This window comes from Vigna unguiculata, chromosome 7 (genome assembly GCF_037176805.1).
Source record: "Vigna unguiculata cultivar grain cowpea cultivar isolate G323 ecotype 2 chromosome 7, ASM3717680v1, whole genome shotgun sequence".
NCBI classification, from domain to species: Eukaryota; Viridiplantae; Streptophyta; class Magnoliopsida; order Fabales; family Fabaceae; genus Vigna; species Vigna unguiculata.
This window is the reverse complement of record NC_140798.1, coordinates 13,275,263-13,282,207: the sequence shown is the minus strand read 5'-3', so window position 1 is coordinate 13,282,207 and position 6,945 is coordinate 13,275,263.

Genomic DNA, 6,945 nt, shown 5'->3' with positions numbered 1-6,945 from the left:
TATTTGTATTGTGTTCTGTTGTTGATCGAATGATGATGGAGGTAAGGATTGTTTGGGTTTGTGTCAATGAATTTGCGTATTGGATGGAGAAGAGGTGGTGAAGATTAGATTTTGAAGATGGCCACTGTTTTGTGTTCTGTTTTTTATCGTGCAGGTGGCGGATGAAGGAATAGGGAGATGGTCGAAGATGATGATTGCGTGATTTGAAATAGCATAAGAGATTGGGTTCTCTTGCGAGCTTGTGGATCTTTTGTAATGGGAGAAAGGTGGTGGTAGTGAGGATTCGATAGGGAATTGGGGTGGTTTTTGGTTTTGCCGTGAAGTTCGTTAAGCACGACCAACAACAAGGCACGTGATGTATTTGGATCATGCGCCAAACAGTTAAATAGATAAATGCAGCAAACACAGTTTATCATGGCATGGCATTCAGAAGATGAAACATAAATCTTAACACACGTACCTCATGCTCATTCACTAACATTGAAGGTCCACTACTCAACTCTCGAAGCTCTCTTTATGTTATACCTCTCGGAGCTCTCTTTGTACTAGTGGTCTTGAGTTCCCTTCTGGTACCAAAATCTTCTCCACCGTGTTCTATTTTTGGGTGCAACTTTCTTGCCTAGAGTGTGCCAAGACTTTTTTGCTCTTTCCCTTCCTTTTTTTTGTTGTGTCCCCTCTCAATCTTAGTTATTTTCCTATTATGTAGTTTTTTTCTTTTTGTTATGTTCTCTTTTCCTCTGCCCCTTCCAATCTCGAGATGTGGGATAAGGTTGAGAGCAAACGTTGCTTCCTACTCCTTCAGCCATCATGACCACGACCAGCTAGCTACTACACGTAATTCCCAATACAAAAATAGAGACCTTACGTTAACCTCTAGTTCTCCCATTTCTCTCTTTTTTTTCCTTCTCTTTTTTTTTGTTGTTTTTTTCCTTTTGTTTTGTTTTGTGTTTTTCTTTTTTTTTTCTTTTTCTTCTTTTTTTTTACTAAACTAGAATGAGAGACGTAAAACAAAATGGAACTATAATAAAAAGAAAGAAAAATAATATAATAATAAAATAATAATAATAAAAAATAAAAAAACATAAATAAATAAATAAAATAAAATAACACAAAATGTAAGACCCACTATTTTTAAATAATTAAATAAATAAGAATTTAATTAAATGAGGGTAGTGGAAGCCTTTATGGAAATTAATGATAACTTCCATGATGTGGAAAAGTATTAGCTCCAGTGGTTGAGAGTATTTGATTGTGTGAGAGGACTTGGGTTCAAACCTTGGCTTGGACAAAATAACTTTCTTTTTTTCCAAAACCCACTTTGGTATGGAGGTGAGAAGACGCAAAAACCGTAGGAGGCAACTAGAAAGGGCTGAAAACCATGTTTTAATAGTGAATCAATAGTCTTAAATTCTTTTTTATTATGAATTTTCGTTTTAGAGAGAAAGAGGTAGTGAGGCTACCACTGAAGCATAGAGTGAGGAGAGGAATTTTAGGGGGGCATGGCTGTAGAGAGGGAGAAGGAAGTGTTGCAAGGAGGAAGAACAAAGGAGTTAGTGCGACTTAAGGAAGGATTCAAGTTTTGGCAAATTGAGTTGAGAATCCAGGTTAGGGGAGTTCCTAATTGATGTTTTAAGCTTTAATTGTATGTTTCATGCTGTGCCTAATGAATTGAGACTGTATCCTTGTGTGTTTCTGCATTTCATTCGGTTTCTGGAAAATTTCAGAAACTGCCTAGCGGCCATGAGTGATCCGCCAGAGGACACACGTATTCGAACCCAATTTTCTGGGTCTTTTTATGAACCGCCTGGCGGTTGAGGGCGACCCGCCAGGCGACGTATACTACGCTACCCAGTTTCCTTTATTTGGTTGGTTTATCATTGGTGTGATGAATATGTATTGGATTTGTTTTGTACTCCTATGAATGGAATGATGAATTATGATCTGAGATTATTTATTTGGTGACAATTGTGTGAATCTTTGCTTGATTGGGAAATTAAGGTTCATGTCGGGATTGGGGATGAAGGCTATGATTCTTTACAGGATATGAGTTTGGACTTTCTTATGATGATAATATCAATATTGGAGTAGCATGAATTTGGGTGTCAATGAACATGAAAACCAGGTCAGGTGTTATGTTGAAAGGGTGAATTGGGTTTAAGAGTGTGTGCAGGTGTGGAAAAATCTGGGCAGAACCAGGTTTGGATGCACCGTTTGGCGACGCAAGATCTGTCGCCAGGCGACACCCCAGATCAGGGCAAATAGGATGCTTGTTCTTGAAATTTGTGTTTTGGGACTTTATCGCAAGATTTTATGTGAAATCGAACTTAGTATGTAGAGGGTATAGAAAAGTAGATACATAAGATACATATGTATATGAATGAGAATATGTGAAACTTGGTAATGAACATAAAGGGGTTGGTTGCATTGAGTTAGATGATTCTAGTACCTAGTAGGGGACTGTGCTTGAGTAGAAATTGACCAAATGTAAATTATACTAGTGATGGGGGATTTTCCAACTAATTGAGGAATGATATGACTTTAATTGAGAAAATATGCAAAGTGAATTGTGTGTGTGAGTGAAATTCAGTTATATGAATCTGTTTGGATGGATGGAATTAATGTTCCTGAGTTGGCTTTGATTGTATGATTCATTGTTGTGTTGCCTAAAGCGTATGTACAATATGAACAACTTTGTGGTATGTTTTAATTGGTAAATAAAGGAGAACATGCTAGGCATGATAATACTTGGTTTGGCATGAGTTATAGGTATATATATTGAGTCTTTGGTTATGGTGTTATGTCTTGAATATCATGTTTGATATGTTAATGATGCATTGTATTGTTTGGGGTCTCTTAAGACTTGATGAAAATGCCAAAAACTAGTAGCTTTGTGCTACTGGTATGGCGCCTAGCGGCACGGGGCGAGCCCCTAGGCGATAGGTACCTAAAATAGTGGCAGTGCCCACTGGATGCGCATGGCGCCTGGCGGTAGGGGGTGTCCCGCCAGGCGGTGACGGAGCGGCAGGGTTACATGGAAGTAGATGTTGATGTAGGTGAGCGTGTGGATGGTTAAAGACGGAGAGGAGAAAATCGTTAGGGGCATTTCACTGGATTTTTATTTTATTTGAAAAGCTTATGGATTATTGTATTAACTTCATAAATATTTTACAGTTGTAATCCTGGAACATTATGGTTTTGCTTGGTTTATGGTGCTGTAATAAATATTTCAAAATATTTCCGCATTTTGAGAAAGGAGAAATTTATAAATGGGGTTGTTTTATTATATTTAGTTTATTTTATTTTTTTAATAAGTAATTTTCGACTAGGACGTTACACAAAAAACAAAATTAAATTAAATTAAAAATAAAATGATACTAATAATAAATAAAATAAAATAAACATAGGTATTTATTCTTTCTCAAACTAAAATATATTTTTTTACCTTTTTATTATATTAATTATTTATTTATTTTTCTCAATTGAACTTTTAATTAACTTGTTTCTATTCTTACTTTTATCACTGTTACCCGACCGAAATTGGGTGTTGACAGTGGTTTTGCTACAGTTTTAGCCAAGTGAAGACTACTTAGGTGTGTGACATGTCTCATGGTGGTCAAAGGATCCAAATTCAAAGTCAATTAGAATTGTTTCCTTTGCAAGATTAAGGCATAATCTCAAGGATGAGTTGGTTGTTTTCCAGTCTCATTCCTAGGGGTTGTGGTACCTATAGAAGTGATGTTCTTTAATTAAAGGGGGTAAGTCAATAGTTGCGTTTTAGGTGTGGAACAAGCCGAAAAATGGGGGATAAAGAGTTAGGTGGTTTAGAGTTGTTTGTCAAAGGACAATGAAGAATAAACACAAGGAATCTCAGATGTAGAAGAGTTCTAGATGTGTTCCAAAGGAGGTGCCAAAAGGACCACTTAAAAGAGTGGTGGAATTCGCTATTGACTTAGTGCTTGGAGCATAACCAGTGTGAATGGCTCTTATAGGATGCCCTGCCAAGTTGGTGGAGTTGAAGAAATAGGTGGAGGAATTGTTAGAGAAGCAATGGTTTAGACTCAATGTGTTACCATTAAAAGCTACAATTTAATGGATCTTGAAGAAAAAGTAGTTGTGTGAGAAGATATACAAGTGTAATTTGTGCTTAAAGGGAGGTGTGTCTCTTAAAAGAGATGGTTCTAACAATGTGGAAACAGGGTGAAGGAACAGAAGTCCTAAAGGTGTCACTGATGTAATGAACTTTAAGTGTTTCATTGGTTTTGCATAAGTTTGAAAAAAATTTCTTAAGGATGGTCATTTCTTTGTCATAATTGACATGAAAAGATAGTTCCTTTTAGGCTTAACTAGATCTTGACTCGTGCATACCAGAAGTCTTTATTTATTTTTAAATTATATGTTAAGAAAATATTTGGAAAAATAATTAATTTATATAATCTTATTAAGTGTTATAATTATATTTGATTATAAATATAATATTTAAGTTTAGATTACATGATATAAGAAAGTTAAATCTTGAATTTTGTGTATATTTTTATAATAATAATAATTTAACAATAAATAAGTAGTATTTTTTTAATATTGATTTCATAAGATTAATGTAGTAGATGTAATAGATCAACATATTGTGAATTGACTTTAATTGTTATTTATAACATTTTCTTGATTTAACGGTGATTGATGCAAAGAATGACATGGAAGGGTGGAAGTCGAAGTGTTAAGATATTTTAGTTATTTATAATACTTTTAATTAGTTATTATTGTGTGGTTAATGTCGTTTTTTTAATTTGTATTAAAAATATTAATGTAATTATTATTACTATATTTAAAAAAATAATTTATTTATATAATTATATTTAAGTATTATAAATATAATGTTTAAAAAGTAATTGACCATATAAAAAATATTATAATTTTTTATAACAAAATAATTAAAAATAATAATATTATTTTAATATTTATCTGGTTATATTTAAGTAATATTATTTCAAAAATTAGAACTTGATTGACACATTTTTAGAAGTGGGTACACATATGAATGAAGTGGGTGCTATCCAACTAATTAAACATAATAATATTAAGGGTTAAATATATTTTTGTCCCCTAACTTTTAGTAAAAATTTGAATTATTCTCTCTTTAAAACTTTGATATAATTTAGTCTTCCAATTTTAGAACTGCGTGCATTTAGTGATGCAAACGTGATAATGAGCAAGGGTAAGGATCCCTTTAAAGAACTTGGAGAACCTATGACAAAGGCTAGAGCAAAGAAAGCAAAAGAAGCTCTACAACAAGTATTGTCCGTATTATTTGAATACAAGCCCAAGTTTCAAGGAGAAAAGACCAAGGTTGTGAATTGCATCATGCCCCAAATGGAGAAGGGCTAATATATCAACTTACTGCAGTTTCTTTTATTTAAATAAGGGCCCAATGCTTTGTAAAATTGCCTAACCAAATTGTGTCTTGGCTTAACCAATTAATGGGTTTTTGTTTTGCTTTATTTTCAAGTTGTAATAAAGGCCCACTTGCCAACTTAAGAATCAACCTTTGGATGACCAAAATGATGAATAACTGAATGTTCTTTTGGGTTGCCAAATTTGTAGTTACAATCAATCACTAAGTAGTGGGATCATAAATAGCTTAAGTGGGATGTAATTGTAATTTATGAGTCTTTTGTAATTCCAATGGTTAAAACTTCTATATAAGCTAAATCATTTTATCAATGAAGACAACTTGACTTTTGTTCAGAAATTATCTCTTCTATCTTAGTGAGAGTGATTCTCCTAAGTTCTTGAGTAATTCAAGAACCTTTGACTGTATCAAAGGACTTTCCCCTCCTTTGTATGTTGCCTCCCTTGGAAAGTGTGATTCTTTCCTTCCACCTTTTCATATTCACATCTTCTTTCACCAGAAATCAAAAACCCAATTTTGTCCTGAATTATCACGTGGTCATAATTCTCATTCTACTCCTCCAAAATTAGTGATTCTTAAGCCTAAACTAAAGTTCAGAACAAGTTCAGAATGTGAACTTTCATGATGTTTTGGAATCATCTCAATTGGAGTTTTATACCACAAGATATCAATGATTCTAAATTACTGTCCAAATTGAAATTTCAGTCACTCTCTTGTTTACGTTTTCAATAATTTTCCAAGTTTCCTACAAGGTTCTAGACCTAAAGATCCTAAGTCAGTCCTTGTGCAAATAAGATTCACATCATTTAACCCTTTCAACCAAATATACTTAAATTTATTTAACGTTTCAAACGTATTTCATAATTTCATTTCATGATAACGTTTACACCGTTTAAGGACCAAAACCATATTTAATTCTAATAATAATAATAATAATAATGTAAAATACTATTCATAATAATAATAGTAGTCGTGGAATAATAGTAATAAATATTCATTTATTAATACTCATAATAGTAATATATTATTAATTTATGTAGTGAAAAATTATTGTTGTATGATTAAAAAATAAAATAAAAAAGTTAAACTTGAATATATATATATATATATATATATATATATATATTAAAAAAGTTAGAGTAATATAAAATATTTATACACGGATCGTGAAAATAAAATGTATGCATAAAGATTGCGTACCAAGTAATAATAATAAAAGTTTGAAAAAATTAATCACTATATTTTTTGTAACCTATTAATTAAAAGTAAAAAATATTAATTCATGCTAATAGATTATATTAATAATATTACTATTATTAATACTAAGATCAATACCATAAATAATATTAATACTAATAATCAATACCAATTATTATTAATACTAATATTAATACCAATTATTGTTAATACTAATCCAATAAAAAATATTAACTCTAATAATAGTAATTATTATTATTATTATTATTACAAAATAATAATAATAATAATAATAATAATAATAATAATAATAATAATAATGTAAAATACTATTCATAATA